Source organism: Trachemys scripta, chromosome 12 (assembly GCF_013100865.1).
Source record: "Trachemys scripta elegans isolate TJP31775 chromosome 12, CAS_Tse_1.0, whole genome shotgun sequence".
In the NCBI taxonomy this organism is placed as follows: domain Eukaryota; kingdom Metazoa; phylum Chordata; order Testudines; family Emydidae; genus Trachemys; species Trachemys scripta.
Window position 1 is genome coordinate 16701514 of NC_048309.1, and position 20906 is coordinate 16722419.

The following is a 20906-nucleotide window of genomic DNA, read 5'->3' on the forward strand; positions in this document are numbered from 1 at the left end:
TGTCCGTGGTTTATTCTGCTTTTAAAAAAACCCTAGTTTTTGATCCAAAAAAAGTTTTGACAGAAAATATTTGTCCAACCCTTTTAATGAGCTTTAGTGCCTTTTAGAACTAGCTGATGCTGAGAACCAGTGATACCTTGTAAAGGTGACTTGAAAAGAAGTTTTCTCAAAACTGGGTTTGTGCCGAGATGCGGAAGGTTTTTAAATGTTTATTTTTCCCAGGGCTGCCCGGGGGAGGGGGGGCATGGAGGGGGGAAAGTGGGGCAATTTGCCCTGGGTCCGCAGGGGCCCCCATGAGAATATAGTATTCTATAGTATTGCAACTTGTTTTTAATGGAAAGGGCCTCCAAAATTGCTTTGCCCCAGACCCCCTGAATCCTCTGGGTGGCCGTAGTCACAAGTCAGTCATATCCACAAAAGAGCTGATAACATTTGACACTGTGGCACTGTAAGAACCAACCATTTTACCTCAAAACTTTTTAAGTGAAGTTTTAACAAAACTTTTTCATTACAGAAGACAGCACTTGTCTTTATGGCCCTGAAAGCAATATACAGTCTAAAAATCTTGCTATTACAATAGAGGTTTATTTAAACCTGTCTTCTGCAGTGTGGTGGGGATATCAACCCACCTTAACTAAGATAACACATTATTGTAGCTTGGATATTTCCTTTAGCATTATATACATTACAATACTCATTATATTCAACCTGGTAATAGCCCTGTTACCTGCTGCCCTTTGCCTTCCTAAAGCAATCTCTTTAAAAATCTACATTTTAAACATAGCAGCTGCTGGCTGGAGAAATGAGTCTAAATTACAGCTGGGAAAAGCACTTGAATGCAGCTGATAATCTCTCTCTTAAGTTGTTAGTACATCCAAATTTCTTTGGAAGAATAAGGTTTATGCTGACCACACGAATCCCAGAACTAGCAGCTCTTAGTCACCAGAGTCTGGTAAGGAGGAGCTCTGTCATATCTGGTACCACAGATCCAGAAAGGACCATGTTTGACCTATAAGCTCCTAAGTAGTTTAGGGCCTAATACCTAACAGGTTATCTTTGCCCACTGTGATACCACAGCAGCGATAGTCAGCTCTGTAGCTTCTGCAGTGAGATCAAGAGGACCTTAAACAATGGCTCCCCTTCTTTAAGACAATGTCCTGTCTCACTGGTGCAAGGGCACAGATGGGGATTGTAGCGCTTTCTGGGCACACTGGAGAGCCATTAGCCATTGTGGTCACACAGGCAGGATGGCTAAGGATGGCTGGCTGTGCTGGCTGGAAAGGGGAAGGGGGGTTGGGTGTACTTTATTACTGCTCCATAAAGAATGGTGCATAGGAACAGGATATGCACCCAAACAATTAGACTGTTCCATTGGCGCCATGGTGTGTCACTGAGCAAGCTGTCTGGATCTCCTCCCTAGCTGTCAGGAAGCTGCTAGGTTTGCCTGCTACTCTACTGCTGTATCTTCCTGGTGTACTGAGGGGAGGCTCCACTCCAACGTAGCCGCTCAACACAGACCGTGATCTGGCCCTAGGACTTAGGACATGGCTACATTTGCAGATGTAGAGCGCTGTGAGTTAAACCAGCCTTCAGAGAGCGCAGTAGGGAAAGCGCTGCAGTCTGTCCACACTGACGCACACTGGCGTGGCCACATTTGCAGCACTTGCAGCGACATTGGGAGCTGTGCATTATGGGCAGCTATCCCAGCATGCAAGTGACTGCAACATGCTTTTCAAATGGGGTGGGGTGGGGTGGAGTGTGACAGGGAGTGTGTTGTGTGTATGTGGGGGCAGAGAGAGTGGGTTTTGGGGGGCTGAGAGCATGTCAGCATGCTGTCTTGTAAGTTCAGACAGCAGCAACCCCTTCTCCCCCACCCCCGCCTCGCTCTCTCACTCACAGCATTCCACACTAATGGTTGCTTTGTCTTGGGGCAGATAAGCAGCCGGGTGTCAGCCACGGAGCTTTCAAAGGGCATATCTGCATTCCTGCTGCGATTCAAAACAAAGACAAGAGTGGCCACTTGACTTAAGGGGATTATGGGATGTTTCTGGAGGCCGATCAGAGCGCAGTAATGCAACATCTCATTCACACTGACGCTGGGGCACTCCAGCGGGGGTGCATCAAACGGTTATTCCTCTCGCCGAGGTGGAGTACCAGCCGCGCTGTAGCTGCGGAGTCAGAGCGCTCTACGTGCCTTGCCAGTGTGGACGGGGAGTGAGCTAGGGTGCCCAGGGCTCCTTTATTGCGCTGTAATTCACAAGTGTAGCCAAGCCCTGACTCCTGCCATATAGTTTAATGTAATAAAGTAAAATACATCATGACTTAAAACAGGGTGAGAACAAGGGGACTGAAAAGAAGAGAAAATTATTCCATTCCATAATGGACGGTGAACCCAGAGGGTGAGAGTCACGTAAGCTGCTGAGCTGACACAAATTTCTGATCCAGATCAGGCTGCAACTCTATCTAGGACCTTAGATGGCCCTCATCACCATAATATCTAAGCATGGGTGTTAATGGATTTATCCTCATACCGCCCCCTACTGAGTAAAGAAGTGTCATTATCCCCATTTTACAGACGGGGAGCTGAGGCACAGAAAGATTAGGTGACCACAGGGAGTCTGTGTCAGCATCAGGAGCTATATAGATCTCGAGTCCCAGTCCATTGCCTTAACTGTAAGGCCTTCCTTTAGTCAAGGATGCTTGAAATCACCCTTTTGGGTTGGCCTAATTGCTCTACATTCTGTATCCATGGTATAGCACAGCACTGCCTACAATATGAGTGGTTAGAAATGGAAAAGTACTATTAGCTGATCTAGGCAGTGACCTGTCCATTCAGGAATGTTCCCTACAGGACATTAACTATGGTACATAGCATCTTACTGTAATCCTTCTAAAAAATGAATGATAAAACTAACTTGTATATAAATGTATCTGACCGTTGCAAAAACAGAGATGAGCCTGACACTGTAGCAAAAGGAGAAAGGTGTTTAACTTTCGTTAGTATGACCAGTGCTATTTTAAGTTAATGGAATGATCCTGTTGAAAAAGCTCAGGGTGTGAAAAGCAAATGAATCATGAGCATTGGAAGAAAACAAGGCATTTTTTTTCAAGGAAAACTATTGGTTAGAACCTTGCAGATTAAATTCTCAATACTGAAAGGCACTGAGTGATTTCTGCAAGGTGTTCGGTGCTCAAAACTCTGGAACAATGCAGTGAAGTAACGGAACTGCAGTGCTCAGCATCTCACAGGGTCAAGCAAGTGGCTTCAGTATAGTTTTTTTGCCACTTTAGCTAGAAAGTTAAGATTCTGTTTGCTTCTTCCCCCCCCCCCCCCCCGATAAAAGCTCACATTCTAAAATAATCAAGAGATGAGAAAAGGTAACTGAGATTGCACAAGTATCAGAGGGGTAGCCATGGATTTCCATTACTTGCATCTGAAGAAGTGAGGTTCTTACCTACGAAAGCTTATGCTCCCAATACTTCTGTTAGTCTTAAAGGTGCCACAGGACCCTCTGAGATTGCACAGTGACACAATCCTCTGAATTTCTGAAGGCTTTTCATTTGTATTTGGATGAAAAGATAACCCAGTAATTTTTCATAATGTTATAGGTGTGATATGGCAAGGAACTGTCATTAGGAATAAACCTGCATCTGTATGTGATACTCCAAAATTAATGAGCATTGTACAATGCACATTTCTGGCAAAAAAGCATACAAGTCCGTTAATCAGGTAGATTATAAATAAATGATAGCTGTATTATGAAGCTTAAAATATTACATTGAAAGGATACTTCTGTTACAGGTTCTAAAAAGGATTACAGCTGTTAGGCTGCTCTAAATCTTTCTTTGAACAAATTACATTGAACTGGCCTTACCCTGCATGTCAGCAGGTGTTGTTTGAATTTTGAGTGAACTGATCAAGATAGACTTTACGTGTACTTAGCATGGGGCTGAGACATGCCGAATTCCTCTTAGCAGACGTGGTCCGACGATGAACATTAGCCATTGATTCTGACACTCAGAAGCCACCTTTGTTTATAGATAGATGGATAGATTAGATATAGATATGATCTAAATGGCCGTAATTTGTAGAATGGGCAAGCTGGTGTGTATCAAATTAGAATCAAACCTCAGACTGAAATGTATGAGGTTCACTCATTGCTAGTTATTAAGGGCCAATAACTTTGTGGCTGTGCTGGGACATAGTGGAATGTAAGGAGACCTCTTACTCTTCTGGGAAGCTTCTCCAGTGTGCATGGGCATGTGTGTATGAGGGCAGGGCAGGGCGGGGTGGGGGTAAATGGAGGAGAACGGACTTAACAAAGCCACTACCCCCTTCATCCCTACATAGCTAGAGGGTGGGGGGAAGGGATGGAGCCTGGGGGTTCTTCCTGTCCCTACAAATAAACTAATCAGTATAGCTGAGCTGGTATGGAAGGAGAAGTAATATGCTGCTAGTATGGATTGGTAGCAGCTGCAGGGACCCAAGGAAAGAATAATGATGCTAAGTTTCTTTCTGTGCCATGAAAGATTATGTCAAGGGCTTCAGTTGCAGTGATCCTTTACTAGGAGAAAGTATGAAAGCTTGACTTCTTATTTACCATAAAAAGTCACCCAAATATCAAGAGCCAGATGGCTCATGTGGTTTGTGGCTAAAGTATGTATTGAAACAGCCTGCTATAGTGCAGATTCCATTAGAGAGAGAGTCGCTAAAATATGAGCAAAAGTCTACAGTACTTCATTTAGAGGACAATTATAGATTGTTCAAATTGCCTCCTAATTAGGCATTCAAAATGCACTATCAGGAGCTTCTGGGTTTGTTAGAGACAATCTATCCATTCTACTGTAATATTTCAATTTAGGGCCTCCTACATTAGACTCTTCCTTTGCATCAATCTGCTCAATTGTCAATATTTAATGCACAGTGAAAGACAAAAGCAGACAGATGCCAGTTTTTAAAAAATAATCCATAACAATTTCTCCTTATGGCTTTTCTTAAGAAACGTGCATTACTATTTTTATTTTGCTTGCTGCAGTGCCTCAGGTAGGATGGGAGCCCCCTTGTGGTAGGCACTGTACAAATAATAGGAAGAGATCATCTCTGCCCAGAAGAGTTTGCAGCCTTAAGAAGATGAAGCATGGGGGAAAGCTAGATCACGACACAAGAGTGATCTGTGTGATGCCTGTTTGCAGTGTTGTTGTAGCCGTATTGGTCCCAGGATAATAGAGAGCCGAGGTAGGTGAGGTAATATCTTTTACTGGACCAACTTCTGTTGGTGAGAGAGACAAACTTTCAAGCTACACAGAACCCACCTTAGCTGTGTGGTGACTGGCATATGTTTTGTTAGTCCCAATTAATAAAACGTGACCTGTTTTTCAGTCCTCATTTTTTGTTACTAAAGTCTATAGCTAGTCACCACTGACTTGATTTGTGTTGTTTGGCCTGGTGTTGTTAGCCCTGGCCTAAAGCCTGATACCCTTACTCCTGATAGATAGCACCTTACTCCTCAAGTGGTCCTGTTGACATCAGTGAAGTGCAGTGATACACTACACACGTAAGGCTTTCAGAATCTGGCCTGTGATGTTGCTTTTCTTGGTGTTTTTCCTTTTGCCTTTTATCCCATTTCACTTTATTGTGAGCCAGTTTGCACACCTCTTACTCACACTGATAAGCAGTTATTCCCAATAGTAATTAATGGAGCTACTTGTGTGAGCAGGCACTCGATAGCTTGAGTAAGGAGCTCAGAATCAGATGCTTAATTGATATTATTTAACCCTGGCCTCATTTTTTAAAAATTGTTTAATGACATCTTGAATTGTTTAATGATATATATTGTTCGAGCCAAGAATGGGAACACCATCATCAGCTACCTTGTGCATGCGACAAAAATGGGCACATTTAAAAGGGATCATTAGAATTCATGGGGAATGGTGGTGTCCCATGCAAAGTAATCCCAGTCAACCTTCAGAGATAGTTTATTTTAGTCTTCTACATCACACAATGAAGGGGGTACTTTGGGGGTGGGGGGAAACAGTGTTAGATGAGTTGTTTTAAAAATGATCTTCTTGCTCCAATTAATTAAAATGTGATTAATAAAATACACACATTAGGAATGGAAAACAATGCAAATTCTACCCAGAAATAGTGCACTCAGTCCTGGGAGAATTGAATTTCTTTATACTGCTCAACAGTGACCTCTCTGTCTGATTAAAGAATAGTGGTGACTGGCTCCAAGAGAAGCAGGTGAAAGAATAAAGAGCATGTGGAGAGGAAACTGGGGTATAGTCAGGGCCAGTTCCAGGCACAAGCGAAGGAAGCAGGTGCCTGGGGCGGCCAATAGAAAGGGGCGGCAGTCCGTCCGTTGTTGGGGCGGTACGTCTGGGTTGGCGGTGGCAGCACTTCGGTGGCAGCTCAATCGATCCGCTTCAGTCTTCGGTGGCAATTCAGCAGCAGGTCCTTCACTCTTCGACACAGTGCCATCGGGTTTTTCTTTTTTTTTCTTTTCTTCGCCGCTTGGGGCGGCAAAAAAGCTGGAGCCAGCCCTGGGTATAGTGGGACAGAACAGGGATAACAGTCACCAAAAATAAGGTTAAAGAGTGATATAAATTATCCTTGCATTGGATGACCACAGAGCTTTTTTAATCGGATATAATGCGGAGGACTTGACCTCCAAATCACAAATTCAAATCCAGCCCTGGTTAGTGACTGAAAGTCATTACCATCTGATGGCTGGTCGGCGGCGTCCAGCAAACAATCTGATGGTGTCGGTCCATTTCAGCTTCTAGATGGAAACTGAAAAGAAGAGAAGCTAGTTGGTAATTGCATCTTTTAGGGATTGGTACAACAATTGATTTAAATTTGAAGGTAACATACTATATTTTCTGTTTAGCAAAGCAAACAGCAGAATACAATGGTAATAGGTGTATGTATGTGTGAGAGAGAAAGGAGGACACCATTGTACCCAGGAGATCCGCTCCCTCTGTACATCCAGGATAATTTCTTCTGACTTTTCTGACAAAAACAAATGTTTACTGATTTTTATTCTTTCTTGCCCTGTACTGCCAGGCAAGAGAGAGGTGGATTCTATTTCGGCTCATGCCTCATCAACAGAATTATTAAATACATTTGAATTGAAGATTTATTTATTGAATTATTACTGGTGACGATACAGGATCCAGAGAGAAACCAGCTTGACTCTCGGGTCACAGGATGAGACTGCAACATTAGCAGTTATGAAAAAAATGTCTTTAGTACTCGTCAACTGAGCAAACTTGATGTGAAATGACTGCAATGAAATCAAGCTGGTGCCTACGCTGCCACTGATACGGTCACTTTTCAGAGCAGAACCACACTCAGAAGGTCAGTTTCCTCCCACTTTTTCTCAGGTTTGCTTCTTTTAACATTAAAGTGCCATGCCAATGTGGCACGTTGGCAACAGGACGTTTTTCTCCCCAAGGGAAAGCTCTGAATCCCTGTTGGATTCTGGAGCATCCACAATTTGTTCTTTTCACTTCTTATGGGCCTTACTCAGCAGCCTCATCCCTTTGGTCAAGAAAAGTTATAACTGGCTCCACCCAGAGACAATCAAAGTTGCTCCTTCCGTGGCTAGCGGAGGTCCGCTCTATGTCTCCCCAGCATGCCCAGCCTTTCCAAGTTCAGGAGGGATGGTCCCAGGCTGTGTCTCGCTGTACGGAAATGCATTTCACCTGCTAGCTCCCTGAATTAATTCGGTACATGTTTAAAAAGCTCTGTTATTATTGGGGGGGTCGAACATTTAGCATGCCTCTTTGCACACACGCAATGCTGGATTTGCACAGCCAATTAAATCAGCATAGGGTGAAAGCTTGGCCCATTGTTAGCATCTTCTGTTTCAGTGCCATGAATGCACAGGTGAGCACTTGATAAGACTCGTTCCTATTCTGCTGTGTTCAGTGAGTGGCGGAAAGTGCCAAGAAAAATGTGGTAATTGAAAGGCCAGGGGCTTCCATGGATTGTTGTTTCTTACTAAACTTTCTAAGCCCTTAATCTGCTTCATCATAACAATGGAAAAATCAAGCAGAATACACAGAAACTAAATTACTGGATTTTGGGATTTAGAAGGCACAGTCCCCACGGGGTCTGTCTTTTGTTTCTGTGTTTATACAGCACCTAGAATAATGGGGCCAGGCCCATGTCTGGGGCTCCGAGGTGTTATCACAATACAAACAAATAATAATAAGAGTAAATAATAACCATGGCAAAGGATGCCCAGTACAGCACATCAGTGGAAAAGAAGGAGATGTAATCACAGCCAATAGCTAGAAAATCCATTGCAGCCCAAATCAGTCTAGAGAAATGAACCACTCCTGCAACTGCAATTCTCAGGGTGAGGATTAAAACCCAAAGGCCTCGCTTCTGTGTTACCCCACACATGCAGGAGAACCTGGCTAGCTATGGTTCACCACCAGAACTTTGTGCTGTATTCTTTTTCCTTAGGACCTTGTGCTATGAAGGAAATCAACCACTGATCAATCCATGCTCCACAGAGGCAGTGAGCACCATGTTCCTGAGCTCTAGTTTGGAGGCTTTCACCATAGTTGGGCCCTGGAGCTGCATTCCCCAAAGATCCTGCCTTAATCCACTCCTGGCCTTTGGACAGCCTTTCAGAATGGACTTTGGCTGTAGAATGAGGATCCTGGAGTTTCTTCTTTAGCTCAGCCACATGTTGGAAAGCTGTACAAAGGTGGTTGCAATAGACCCAGCTCCTGGCTCCTGGATGAATATCATTGGGGAATGGACTTTGGAGCTCCTTGCTATACAAGTCTCCTGTTGGACAAGGGGAGAGCAAGTGTTTTTAGCATTTTGGGGAGCATAGTTTGCCATGAGTGTATCCAGTGACTGGCAAGCCCCTTTTGCAAGGCTGCTGCTGCCCTTTTCCTGCACCAGTTACTCTGCTCACATATGGACATGGCTCTGAATAGCATTTCTTCCATAATTGACAGCTCATATCATAGAATCATAGAATATCAGAGTTGGAAGGGACCTCAAGAGGTCATCTAGTCCAACCCCCTGCTCAAAGCAGGACCAATTCCCAGCTATATCATTAAAAGTTCACTTGAAATTACCTTGTTACTTTTATTACTTCACAGTTGTTGGCATGAAACATTCAAAACTGCAAAGCAGCTGTGACTTTTATTATTGTTGAATTATATTACAGGACGGGAAAATTAATAGTGACATTTATTAAAATCGGAGGGCAAAGTTCTGCCCTCAATTGCCACTCTATGGGGGTAACATGGAGGGGTAGGTAAAGGCAGAATTTGTACACTAGACTGTCCTGCTATTTAACTACAAAATACTCTTATACCTAAGCAAATGCATGAAAATAATCTCAGATTTATTCTTACTAAAGTATGTGCATTAGTAACCAATCCCCTAAAGGCTTCCCTCACTTATACTGTTGACACCTGAAAAATGCAGTTTCCAGTTAGCTGGAAGAAGCTATGACAAGGTTAGAGAATAATGTTAAGGGTTAAGGTTCTGATTGCACCATGAGCAATGTGTTGGCATTCTACACCCTCTGTGCAAGTGGGAGATCCCCTTGCATGTTAACTTAGCTCTGCATGGCTGCCATGGTTCATCCATATAGAGCTCATTGCATGGGCAGAGCCTACCCATTTTGTCTCCTGATTCTGTAACAAGCTTGGTTATTTATTTCCTGTGCAATCTTGGGTAGGTCATTTCACCTTTCTTTGCCTCAGTTTTCCCATTTGTAAAAGGGACAAAACAGTATCTCCCTCCCAAGGATGCTTTGAAAATGAAGTAGTGTTTGCCAAGCCCTTGGAGATCCTCTGGGGAAAATGCATAGTATTATTTCCATCAATAGCCTGGAAGAAACATTTAAGGCCTAGTTGGTTGGTATAATGCAGTTTTCCAGGATTGCCTCCTGCTCTAGGATTTATCTGGTCAGTTTACCAGTTGGGCTAGTTATTGCTGATTATGCACTATATGTATCTTATGACTTTAAAAACAAATTTGTATTTGTTGCTAATCTAAGCACTAGTCCCAGATGTACACACATGCTTTTCTCAACCTGTGTATTATATAATTGTAACATTAGCTTTAATAAAAATTTTAAATTTGTCTTTTAGGATGCGTTCTCTCATCACCTCAATTAAAAGGGATGGGAGGGGGTAGGGCTGGGAAGCTTCAGATCTGGGGAGGAGCAAATGGAAGTCAAGAAGTGGGGAGAGTGGGAGGGAAAGAAGGGTCCCAGCTGGGAGATAAGGTCTATCAAGGCAGGGGCATGTGACTAGACTGTTCGGGGGTAGGGGGTGTATGCTGACTGCACCCCAGTCTGCCCAAACTCACTCCTGCTAATGCTATGTACAAGGCTGGAACGGTGACAAATGAGTTCTCTTTTATCTCTGCCTGTCTGACAAGATTAAGAATCAGGTAGGGAGCTGGTCAGTGCCTATCTGGGTCTAGCAGAGGACACACAGGGCTGCTGGACTTCAGGATAATAAAGAATTACAATGCAAAACAGAGAGGATTCATTTTTTAAACCTGAGCTCCCTGCGGAATCTAGCTAATGAAACTCTTGCATAGCAGTGACTGGGGCCATGAAAACTGACAAATATTATTGGAGCTGCCCTGGTTAACGCAGCTTTTCTTCACGGTGTGAACTTCAATACACAGATGTTGGTCACTCGGTTCTTGTCTTTTTACTTTTGAGCTGTTATGATTGTATCAGTCCTAATAGCACAATTTTAATTTTAGCCTGAACCAGCTCCTTGGTGGCTGAGGGCAATTGTAAGCTTTTCCCCTAATTTAATCTGTATACTACCTTTATATTGAAACCTCTAATTCATTTTCCTCCCTCTATTTGGAGTTATGTATAGTGATGCGTAAGTACAACTGTGTATTTGTTTCAAGGGGAAAAAAGACAGGTGAATGGCAGTAGACCTGGCACCTCGGACCTAATCTTGGTAGAATCTGAGGCCCAACTCGTCAAAGGTATTTAAGCACCTAACTCCCATTGAAATCAGCAACTGAATGGCAAAGCTCTGGACGTGAGTGCCCTCAACTCTGCTTGATGTCAGTGGGACCTGAGGGTTCTCTGTATTATACTGTATTCTATCTATTGTAATGAACTGGCTGGTGTGTCTATGCATGCCTGCCCTCTGCTGGATGGAATCAGAACCATGCTTCTGTGTGTCATAGATCCTATACTGTTAACCACTAATAGAATTTCTTCTTTAGTTTAAGGGTAAGAGCCTGTCCTTCTGTAAGGGGAGAATTTAAGTTTTATTTCCTGCTGTCACAAAGAAGCTCTGAGTATCTATGTTTACAGGACATCCTTTAAAGATCCTTTAAATCAACAGCTATGTTGCAACATAATCTGGAGTATGTGCAGGTAAATCAGCTCTTTACCAACCTGACTACTAGCTATCCCTTTGGCGGGCTTTGCTGCCTAAACTTTTCCAAAAAAGATCCTGTCCTAGAACTTTCAACTGAGCCATAATCTCTGTCACTGGAGAGTTTATTCCCCACTGCTCGTTGCTTTTACTCGCAATACCCTAATCAGTAACCAGCAGTGGTTTTTACACCACCTGTTATAGGGCTAGAACAGGGGCTGGCTTTCCAAATGCTAGTAGGGCTTTCTCCCACCCAGATAGAGAGATCACTCACAGCCTGTGAATCAGATACAATTACACATAATCCTCAGTGCTTACTACAAATGTAATAGGGTCAATAATATTTATCTTGTTCTAACTACATCTCTATTTATATCCTGTTGCACTCAACTGAAGGTTGCTAGGTCTGCCCAAAATCAGCAGCTATCCATTACTTTAGGTGTGAATTTCCACTATCAGCTGGAGATGTTTTCTTACAAACAGCTGCTATTAACCTAATCATGGGCATATTCCAGTCATTCTGAAGGTAACATTGTAGGAAGCATCAGAGCTCAATGTCTTATTTATTTATTTTTTAAGGGGAGGAAAAAAGGTTGTGCAGCCCCAGGAAGAAGTATCAGTTATTCAAGCCAAGCAGGAAAGAAACAGGATCCTACCAGTGAATTTCTACAAGTTAGTCCAATGGAAAATCCTACAAGAATGTTAGTATTATGTTTTTCCATGTAAGGTCTAGAAATAGATACTACAATGATGGGTGTGTTCAAAATGCCTGAGGCTGACAGATCACAGGTTAATGGGCTCAGTATTTTTAATGTACATGCTATAAATTTTAAATATAATGATTTTATTGATGATGCATTTGAAAATAGAACGATTCCACTTCGCAGGGAGAGAAATCTCTCTTTAGGTAGCTAGCAATGTTCTCATCACATTAAAGGCAAATAAAAGGTAGCATTTTCAAAAGCCCCTCAGTCAGCTAGGAGCAAAGCTGCTGTGATTTTTACATTAAAGCTCAGATTTTCAGAAATGTTCAGCTATGGTCTAACTCTGATCCCGCTGAATAATCTCACCATTAAGATTAATAATAATTATAATACCAAATCATATTCACCATAATAATAAATACCTTGCTCTCACTTAGCATTTTTCATTTGAGATAAATCTCAAAGCACTTTACAAAGGAGGTGAATATCATTATCCCCATTTTACAGATGGGGAAAGTAAGGCACAGGGAGGGCAGTGACTGGCCCAAGGTCACCCAGGAGGCCAGTAACAGAGCTGGGAATAGAACCCAGGTCTCCTGAGTCCAGTGCTCTATCCACTGAGCCTTCTTTTTCTGAGTTTGACCCGTTATTGAATGCACCTTATTAAGATTTGATTTCCCACTAAGCTTAGCTGGCTTCCCCCTGCCTCCCATGACTAAGGCAAAGACCAAAAGCCTGGCCCAGCCCTACTGATTAGCTGCTGCCATGCAGAACAAGCCATGGGTTTGGATGCACTCTCAGAATATCTGTTCCCCAAGCCAGTAGAGACCAGGCAGTTATGGAGATGACACAGTTGGTCCTTGCGGGAAAGGAATCAGTTCCTTCTTCTTCTCATAACACCTGCCCTAGTTGGGCACAAATTTGGATCCCAGTCCCGCACAATAGCCTGCATGGAACTCCTTGCGCTAGCAGGGCCTTACTGAAAAGCTACAGAGAAGAAAGGGTTCTGGTGGGATTGAAAGAAAGGCTGGAATTCACTTCCACAGAGAGCCCTAGAGTGAAATGCATCAGCTGGGTTATAAACAGGACTGGACAATGGAAAGCTTTAATGGGCCTGATTGTGATGGATGATGAGGAGCAACTGAATGTCTTGATGCTAATGGGAGTTGTGGTTCCTCAATGGCATTCAAGGTAAGGTTTAATACTTGTAAACTTGCTTGCTAAAATAAGAGGGAATCAGTTTCATATTTCAGGGCATAAGTTGGTCAGGAAATACGTTTTTTCCCAAGGACACAGTTATGCCTATTTGGCAGGGTGCTTTTCTGGGAGTAGGCATGATGGATTTTGTCTTCCTTTGAAACACAAGGTGCTGGCTTTGTGTCAGCAAGGGAAGAGAGGCACTGCAGATCCGCAGTTAGGTAACAACAGCCTGGTTTAGTTAGATATACCTCAAGAGAGGAGAGAGATTCCCCGCCTGGCTCATGACTACCTATACAATCACAGAACCAGAGTGGCACACAGAATGGTCACAGAGGGTTCTAGCTCCAAGAGATACAGACACCCCAAACAGTATAAAATGGTCGATCAGCACTTGCAGGTCTCAGTTGAAGGAAAGATACTGACCAATGCTTTGATCCAATATAGTGAATGCTGCCTGGCAATTACTGCATTCATTTACACTGATGCAAGTATGGAATAACTTCTTTGATTCCAATAGCTTTATTTCTGATTTACACCCGTGTGACTAATAGTAGAATTTAACCCTATAGGCCTAAAAAACCCTCACCTAGGCATCTGCAGTCACTACATAATATAAAAATAAAATACCTTTGGAGAATTCAGAGCTTCAAGATAAATGTTAGATGGCAAATCTCATAGGATGAAAGTTCTTCCCCAGTGCAAAGCCTGAGCTAACAGTGGAGGTAGGGAGAATCAAATTTTCCTGTCCGATGTACAGGGGCGGCTCCAGGCACCAGCGCATCAAGTGTGTGCCTGGGTTGCAAGCCGCGGGCGGCGGCCTGCCGGTTGCCATGAGGGCGGCAGTCAGGCTGCCTTCAGTGGCATGCCTGCGGGAGGTCTGCCGGTCCCGTGGCTTTGGCGGCAATTTGGCGGTGGGGATGCCGAAGGTGTGGGACTGGCGGACTTCCCGCAGGCATGCCGCCGAATCCGCGTGGCCAGCGGACCTCCTGCAGGCATGCCGCCGAAAGCCGCCTGACTGCCATGCTTGGGGCAGCAAAATACATAGAGCTGCCCCTGCCGATGTAGAGTCAAGCAATGGGACAGATACACCGTCTGGTTTTGGCTAGTGCGGAATGTAGCCCCACTGGCCACATGCCCATCATTTGCCCTATACTACCCCAACACCTCTCTCTGTGGGTCACCAGGGCACCCTGCCTTGCAAAGCTGCTCCACAGCATGTGAAGGATGTCGGATGTGGAGCCTGTCACGAGGAAACCATGCAGTTGCTGCTGCAATTCCAGCCTTGTGCATCCTTGAGGATGGATAGGGAGAAGGATCAGGACTATAACGTTTACAAATAGGGCTAAATAAATATCCTGGGTAATTTCATTGAAATCACTGCAGCTACACCAGGGGTGCATTTGGTCCATTGTGTGTGGGGGGGTAAACTCACACAGAAGAAACATTAAAGGTTTTTTTCCCTTCCTTTCGTGCGTTTATGTGCGGTCTCAAATTCAGTGTGTTCAGGATGTGACCAAGACAAATGTGGCTGTGGGCAATGTAGATTTACATGTACAACCACCTTAGGGAACACACCAGTGTTTCTGCAACACTTAAGAGCTATTAGTTCTTCAGATCCATCTTCATTAACAACCCTGAGAACATTAGGTCTTACTGAATCACTCTTAGGAAGTGAGGCAGCAATGTATGTGTGCCCATTGTCAGTAAGTGCTGAAATACTATTTAATGTATGCAAGGGAGGCCTCCTCCACAGAAATGTTTAAGGCTGGAGTCCAGTGGGGTGGCTTTTAATATACTTTCTGGTGACTTAAAATAGAGCTTCTTTAAGAACCAAATCAGAATGGAATTTCTTTATGGCCTAGCCTCACAGCCCAAAGGAACATGACCCTGATTAAGAACCACTAAGTCTGATAAAGAGCTTTATAGAGCGAATGCAGACACTAGGCTGGCTGGCTTCTGACCCTATCAGCCTTCCCATCTTGCCTGCTATGGACTCTTTGGAAGCATATTTTAGTATATTGCGTGGGACTGAGAGTTACAGTGTAAAACTAAAGCCTGAAAGGACCCTTACAGGCAGCGACGATGCTGGTAGCTTAGGAGGGGGATACCTCACAAAGTTTCTGAAAAGTTCAGGTTAGCCTAAAACTTCAAATCCGTATCCAGACTCACTGGATCTTTTCAGGGATTTTTCTGTCGCGCTGCACCCTGAATGGTATGTCCAATCCTTATAGGACAAGTGTTCTCTCTCACAGCTGCACTACTCATGATTCCATTCCCCAAAGCAACTTGTACTCACTTTGCACTCTTCTCACATCCAGCTAGCCTTGCTACTCCACTTACAAGTAAAATTACCTCATGACTCGATCCTTCTCCCATCCCTTGCCCTTTGTTTCCTTCCCAGAGCAGAGACCCTCCGTTGCTCTTTGTCTTTAATGAAAATGCCAAGCGCAGCAGCTCAGCTCTCCCATGTTCTTCATTACTTCCCCGAGGAGCCTCAAAGGCAAATCTGATGGCTTGGGATCAGTTGTCTTCCAGGCTGGGTGTCAATACAAGGCTGCAGCTGCAACTGAAACCCATATCCGTGTAGTTAGACTTTCATTGAAGGCAACTGTAAGGATGGAAAGGTCAACTGGGTGGGGAGCAAAGGAGGATCAAGTTGGCATTGATGTTTTTTCTGGAGGTGGGCCCAGGAGTGTACAGGTTTGTTTTTAATTGTATCTCAGCAGGGAAAGAATTCTAGAGGTCTGGGCCCTCTGTCACCAGCACTTTCCACTGGTATTTTAGTATCTTGGAGTAGTTGGGCTGTGACTAGCACAAGCCATTGTTTGATTCTCAAAGTCTGTGTATCTCAAGTCTTTCATTTAGAACATACGTTGGGGACTCTTGGGGAGAAATCTGATTTTTTTTTTTAACTCTTTCCCCATTTAAGAGCAGGTGCACTGGTCTTCCAAACAAGAAGTTTGGAAATCTCTGTTATACCTTGATATTTCATTGGCCTGACTGAAAAGGCCTTGAAACAAAAGGAATGACTAAGAGGGCAAGAGTTCCCTATATTTACATAATGAGAAACACATTTTAACAGAGGGACAGTGCCCTGTGGGTGACTTCCTCTCCCATTCACAAGTGCATGACATCTCTGGGACAACTACAGCAATGCCAGAGAAGTGTTTGGTGTGTGACGTCTTTTAATACATTTGAATGTTAGTATCATGTGAGCAGACAGTACCTCATGGTCTGCCCAGAGATGTTCTACAGACCACAGTCTGAGAACCATCATTCATTGACATGAGAGACCTTGGAGTTGCCTTATATTAAGGAGTCCTTTGTTTTCTCACAGCTGTATTGTTTGTTAAGTCCAGCAAAGCCGTGTAAATCAACCTTTTCCTCAACCCCACAGGAATGGGCTGGGAGATGCTGGAAATGATTTTAAGCTGGGCAACCCTTTCACACTGCCAGCTGTGGAACCCCTATGGGAGTCAATGGCATTTGGGGGGCTGACCAGCGGCAGGATATTTCCACAGGTAGCCTCAGAATATTCCATTAAGGTGCTGAAAGCCATGGAGGCTGGTACCCTTCTTGGCACTTACCAGGTAAAATCTGGATATGTAGATAGGTAATTTCAGTTAATAGTAAACCCAGGGGAATGCATTTGAACCATATACTGGACATGCTCTCTGAAGTATTTGAGGTTTAAGGAATCTCCTGGTTAATAACTAGAAATGCCTGGCAATGAACGGGATTTGCCAATGATTGCTGTTCAAGTGTGTGGCTGGCTCCATAGGCCTTGAAAGAATAAACCACAAATTAAGATTTGTGATGTTTGGGGTATAAAAAATATCAACTGAGAGAGGTTATCCAGATAGACTATGTGCTCTCGGGTTAGCGAACTTTGCCAGAAGATGTGGCATGTATTATATTATTTCATCCCTATGCTGCCCCTTGCTGGCAAACTGCCTGAGCTGACCCAGTGAGCAGTTTCTGGGAGGACGCAAATCTACAGAAATAGAAATTCTGTCTGAATAGACTCTTTCAGGTGTAATCAGTTTGGCAATCCTTCTTCCTTATTTAGGGCCGGATCCTACATCTTTTATATGAGAAGTCACCGTGACTCCAGTGTGAGACTATTCATTTGAGTAGTAAGGGGCAGGAAGGAGTCTAATGTGAACCACCAACAATGGTGTTGCCAACTTGGTCTCAGGCTATTTTGTTGTGGATCCTTTTACCCCTTCTTGCAATGATCTGTTCAGCTAGTACTCCATAGTTTCTACAGTAACATGTGAATGATATTAGCACTGTCGTAAGAGTGGTGTAGAAGGTTATAAATGCTCTGGTGATAAAAGTAAGGGTTGACTCTCTCCTAAAGATTTATCTGCATTGAATCTGATTTGTTGTCTTATATATTATTTGTCACTTTCCTACTCCCACCCTTAAACAGGCAGAGGTTAGTTCTCATGCTGTTGGTTGGACAGCTAGAGGTCACCAAATGTGTTATGCACCTCCATGATCTGTTCTAAGCCAAATTTGATGCATTTCAGGATAGGATGCCTGTGAAAGACCAGTATCTGTTGATGCTGTCCAGCCATCATGTTTTATGTCTCCCAAGGAAGGGCTTTTCCATCCTACTTTCATTGGGTCAAAGTTGAAAATGATTCTTACAGGGAAATTGTTAGGCATTTGGAACAGATGACCATGCCACTTTAGCATTGGGCTACCATTTGAAAGAGTGGAGCCTGTTTAGTTAGAAAAAGGATGTCTCCATTCGATTTGAATTTGTACCATTTAATGCTTAAGATCCTTCAGAGATGCTTCATCTTATGCAAACAGAGGCCTGACTTTATTATAATGTAAGATTATGTGCCTCGGATATCATAGATGGTACCACAAGCAAATAACCTCTTCTCATAGTACCTTCTAACTGAAGATTTCAAAGCACTTTACAAACTTTAATAATTTAGCCTGACCATCCCATGCATGACAGCGTATTATTATTATTATCCCCATTTTACAGATGGGTAAACTGAGCCCTAAAGTTGATATGACTTTTCCCAGGTCTCACATACAGCCTGTGGTAGAAGCAAGACCAGAACCCAGATCTTATGACTGAAGATCATGTGCTTTAATGACAGTGATAGCCTTTCTTTGAGGCAGTGTGGCCTAGTGAATAGAGCACTGGACTGGAACTCAGGAGGGGTTTTATCTGCAGCTCTGCCAGTGGCTCCAGGGTGATCCTGGGCAAGTCACTTCACTTTTCTATTCCTCAGTTTCCCCGTCTGTAAAATGTAGATAATGATGCTTACTTCCTTTGTAACATGCTTTGAGCTGTACTAATGAAAAGTGCTGTGTAAGAGTTAGGTATTATTCTTTTATAGAGATAATAAGTCCTGACCCTACAAGCCCTGTGTGTATGGCACGGTCTTGATTTTCAGTGGCATTTACATGTGAAGAAGATTTGAAGTTCTCAGTCATAAGGATAATAGGTTAACATATAGGTATTAATTAGTTGATAGTACCAGGGTGAGAGACTGGATGGTGAGAGAAGCATAGTAATAAGTGGAGAACACTATTAGCAGGAGGATTAATCTCTTAATTATTATTCATGTATGTAGCACCCAATGCAAGTGCTTTACAGACTGAGTAGTTCACAGTCTAAATTGACATACAGACCGGGAGTGAGGAAGGAAGCAAATAACAGGCGAAGGGGAAGAATACAGAGAATAGATTCAAGAGGTCATTGAGTCCAGTCCCCTGCCCTCATGGCAGGACCAAATACTGTCTAGACCATCCCGAATAGACATTTATCTAACCTACTCTTAAATATCTCCAGAGATGGAGATTCCACAACCTCCGTAGGCAGTTTATTCCAGTGTTTAACCACCTTGACAGTTAGGAACTTTTTCCTAATGTCCAACCTAAACCTCCCTTGCTGCAGTTTAAACCCATTGCTTCTTGTTCTATCCTTAGAGGCTAAGGTGAACAAGTTTTCTCCCTCCTCCATATGACACCCTTTTAGATACCTGAAAACTGCTATCATGTCCCCTCTCAATCTTCTCTTTTCCAAACTAAACAAACCCAATTCTTTCAGCCTTCCTTCACAGGTCATGTTCTCAAGACCTTTAATCATTCTTGTTGCTCTTCTCTGGACCCTCTCCAATTTCTCCACATCTTTCTTGAAAAGCGGTGCCCAGAACTGGACACAATACTCCAGTTGAGGCTTAATCAGCTCAGAGAAGAGTGGAAGAATGACTTCTCGTGTCTTGCTCACAACACACCTGTTAATGCATCCCAGAATCATGTTTGCTTTTTTTGCAACAGCATCACACTGTTGACTCATATTTAGCTTGTGGTCCACTATAACCCCTAGATCCCTTTCTGCCGTACTCCTTCCTAGACAGTCTCTTCCCATTCTGTATGTGTGAAACTGATTGTTCCTTCCTAAGTGGAGCACTTTGCATTTGTCTTTGTTAAACTTCATCCTGTTTAACTCAGACCATTTCTTTAATTTGTCCAGATCATTTTGAATTATGACCCTATCCTCCAAAGCAGTTGCAATCCCTCCCAGTTTGGTATCATCTGCAAACTAAATAAGCGTACTTTCTATGCCAATATCTAAGTCATGGATGAAGATATTGAACAGAGCCGGTCCCAAAACAGACCCCTGCGGAACCCCACTCGTTATGCCTTTCCAGCAGGATTGGGAACCATTAATAACAACTCTCTGAGTATGGTTATCCAGCCAGTTATGCACCCCCCCTTATAGTAGCCCCATCTAAGTTGTATTTGCCTAGTTTATCAATAAGAATATCATGCAAGACCGTATCAAATGCCTTAATAAAGTCTAGGTATACCACATCCATCCCTTATCCACAAGACTCGTTATCCTATCAAAGAAAGCTATCAGATTGGTTTGACACGATTTGTTCTTTACAAATCCATGCTGGCTGTTCCCTATCACCTTACCACCTTCCAAGTGTTTGCCGATGATTTCCTTAATTACTTGCTCCATTATCTTCCCTGGCACAGAAGTTAAACTAACTGGTCTGTAGTTTCCTGGGTTGTTTTTATTTCCCTTTTTATAGATGGGTATTATATTTGCCCTTTTCCAGTCTTCTGGAATCTCTCCTGTCTCCCATGATTTTCCAAAGATAATAGCTAGAGGCTCAGATACCTCCTCTATTAGCTCCTTGAGTATTCTATGATGCATTTCATCAGGCCCTGGTGACTTGCAGGCATCTAACTTTTCTAAGTAATTTTTAGGTTGTGGGGATGCTTGATAGTGCCACATGCTTCAGAGTTGTTTCTTCAGTATTACCCCCCTGGCCAAGAAAATTTCCTTCTTGCTTTATTTAGTGGAGTTCATAAACCAGACCAACATCTGAGATCTGCTTCCTCCCCATGCTTCAGTATCAATTTACGCATGCAACAATTAAGATCTAGTAGAATATAGATATATTCTGGGATATAGGGACCATGGAGGAAATCAGGCAGTCTTCACTCAGACCAAACTCCTGCTGAAGTCAGAGTAACAACATATTACACTGTTGCAAAGGGCTAGATGACAGACAAGGAGAAAACCCCACCTGGTGCATATCTAACAGCTCAACTCCC